We start from the raw sequence: 3289 nt of genomic DNA on the forward strand, positions 1-3289 counted from the left end.
GCTCTCTCTCCACCCTCGGTAGGTCTCAAGGGTCTAGAGCAGCGGTTCTCAACCTGTGGGTTGCGACCCCTTTGGCAGTTGAACGACCCTTCCACAGGGGTTGCCTAAGACCATCCTGCATATCAGACATTTACATTACGATTCATAACAGTAGCAACATTACAGTTATGAAGTAGAAATGAAAATAATTTTATGGTTGGGTCACAACATGAGGAACTGTATTTAAAGGGCCAGAAGGTTGAGAACCACTGCAAATCAATAGAAAATTTCCTCACCCCACTTCATTACTGAAAAACAATGTTTTCCTAATTAAATGAGATAATCACAAAAGAACTAATTCAATTTTCTGTTACTATAATAATGAAATACATGTGTGTCAATCTACCCCTTCCATTCTTTGTACAATCATAATAAAATAAGTATTACTTCACATACCAGAAGTAATTTCTCTATTTGTGTTTTGGGACCCATTTTTTTTCCCATCTCTGGCATACCACAGATAAAACTTTCTCATATATAATAAATTCTTTCCTTTTAGAGATTCCCAATCTTTAACAAAGAAATATAGACCAATCTATTACACAACAAAACAAATTCTTTACCACTAAATATCATAATTATTGAGAGGGTTGTTTATACATTTTGTCTAGTTGTCTTACTACACAACTCAATGTATTCTGAGATGTGCCCCCAATTTGACTTAAATTATTTTTGCATGAACCAAAAATGACTTCAGTATTACCAGTCAAGTGTAAACCTTTCAGTGACCTTCTCAGTTTTCCCATTAGCAGCATTTGAGATTCTCTTAACCAGTGCTTTGTGCTCTGATATATTGACTCCTATCACAGCACATTTTCCTTATTCATAGTTATATATTCAAATGTTATTTGGAAGTCCCCATTTGGACAGTTCTCAGGGAACTTAAAAAAATGCCCCCCTGCATTTTGCATTCCCAATCTTCCAGCTCCTTTGTGTGTGTTTTTAGTTTACTGTCTACTTATTTGTCCGTGACATCTGTCTCATTGTTGACCCCAATTTACTTTTCCAACACATGTTAAATAATCCATCAAAATTCTTCTATTTTCTAAACATGTTTCAAATCCTTCACTTATATGTGGGATTGAATTTCCCAAATACCTAGATCTTGTTGATCTTATACAGGTTTTCAAATGTTCCTCTTTAAATTTAAAATACCTCAGTAACCACTCTTCAAGTAACCCTCCTTCTACCAATTCAAAATTGCAGAGAAGCACAATTTGAAAGCTTAAATCCTTCCAACTTCCAGTTCCATGGCAAATGCCAGTTCCTTTTCAGGGTAAATTGTTACATTTATTGTATTTTAATTATTAATAAGTTGAAAATTATGCTACTGCTTTTATTAGCTTCCTATATTCTAATTTTTTATGTGTCACTGAAAAAGTTTTTTTTTTTTAAATATATTTATTTATTGATTTCACAGAGGAAGAGAGAAGGAGAGAGAGAAAGAAACATCAATGATGAGAGAGAATCATTGATTGGCTGCCTCCTGCACACCCCCTACTGGGGATCGAGCCCGCAACCCAGGCATGTGCCCTTGGCTGGAATCGAACCCGGGACCCTTCAGTCCGCAGGCTGATGCTCTATCCACTGAGCCAAGCCGGCTAGGGCCACTGAAAAAGTTTTCAATGTTGTGTCTTAACCCCACTTTTTTCAAAAGTTGTGTGGTTTTTTACTGTATAATTTTGTATATTTTGTGATTTTCAGAAATGCATAGGTTGCATCATAAGAACTGACTACAAAATTCCATATGCGGGTGCACATGTACAGTGCGATTGAAACTTCGTGGCCCATGCGCAGAAGTCAGTATTTTGTGGAAGAGCCACACTCAAGGGGCCAAAGAGCTGCATGTGGCTTGTGAGCCGCATTTTGCCGACCATTAGACTACAATAATACTTTGGTCATTTTGACATATCTATATATATAAAAGCCTAAGGGACTGAAGGACTGGTTGACAGGTTGCTATGTCACACACTGACCACCAGGGGGCAGATATTCAACGCAAGAGCTGCCCCCTGGTGGTCAGTACGCTCCCACAGTGGGGGCGCCAGTCAGTTGACCAAGGGGCGCCAGACGCCGGGCTCACAGCTGGCAAGTGCTGCTGCAGTCTCACGAGCCTCTCCCCATCTGGAATGACTGAGCACAAGGCCGAGGTAGACACAGTGGGGCCAGGATGAGTGGGAGCAGCATGCAGGAGCAGCTGGCTCGGCAACTGGCCTGGGCTCGGGCTCCTCCCCAGCCATCTGCTGCTTTGCACACTGCTACATCCCCCAAGGGGTCCTGGATTGTGAGAGGGCACAGGCCAGGCTGAGGGACCCCACCAGTGCACGAATCTGTGCACTGGGCCTCTAGTTTAATAAACCCTGAAATATAAACTTCCCAGGACAGTCAGTCACATTTTCTTACTTTACCCATAATCTTTACGCTCATTTTGCTCCTGTGGATATTACCTTTTTATGCATATAGAAAAGAATTCCACCTTTCCTTCAAACCACCCACTGACATCTAAACAAACTATCTCAGTCTTCAAAGCTGGGTTTACATTAAAACAAATTACCACCATCCCAATAAACTTCCAAGTATATTTAAAAATAGTCCTAACCAGTGTGGCTCAGCTTGGTTGGTTGGAGCACCATCCTGTACACCAAAAGGTTGAGGTTCTATTCACGATCAGGTAACTCACATACCTAGGTGGAAGGCAGCCAATTTCTCTCTTTCTCTCTTTCTCTTTCTCTCTCTCTCTCTGAACTCAATAAAAATATATTTTTAAAAATCATCAAAATCTCTCTCTCTCTCTCTCTTCTCAATAACAAATTAATTTTTTAAAAAGCATGGAGGAAAGGAGAAAATGTTATAAGCATATGCAGAAAATATAATTATTTTTAAGGATTGAGGGTACAGAGAATCACAGACACAAAGTAACCTGCTCAAGATCACAAAATTTAGCAAGTGGTAGAACTAAATATGTTTCATACAGATAAAGATTACTTTACAATTTTATGTTATTTTCCACAATAATATTGATAATACTGTTTACATGAATCCTAGTGCAAATGATTTTCATAGGGTGCAGCAGGACTAGACCAGTATAGTTAGTTATAAAACCACTTTTCCTTACAATCTCCCTTCATCATCAACATAATGGAAGTTTATTATAATACAATTACTCAGTATTGTACTATTACAGTATTAGGTCCTACTGTGGCATATAAACACGACTTAGAAAGATTAGCATCAAATGAATGGGTAGGAG

This window comes from Myotis davidii, unplaced genomic scaffold (genome assembly GCF_000327345.1).
Source record: "Myotis davidii unplaced genomic scaffold, ASM32734v1 scaffold742, whole genome shotgun sequence".
Lineage (NCBI taxonomy): Eukaryota > Metazoa > Chordata > Mammalia > Chiroptera > Vespertilionidae > Myotis > Myotis davidii.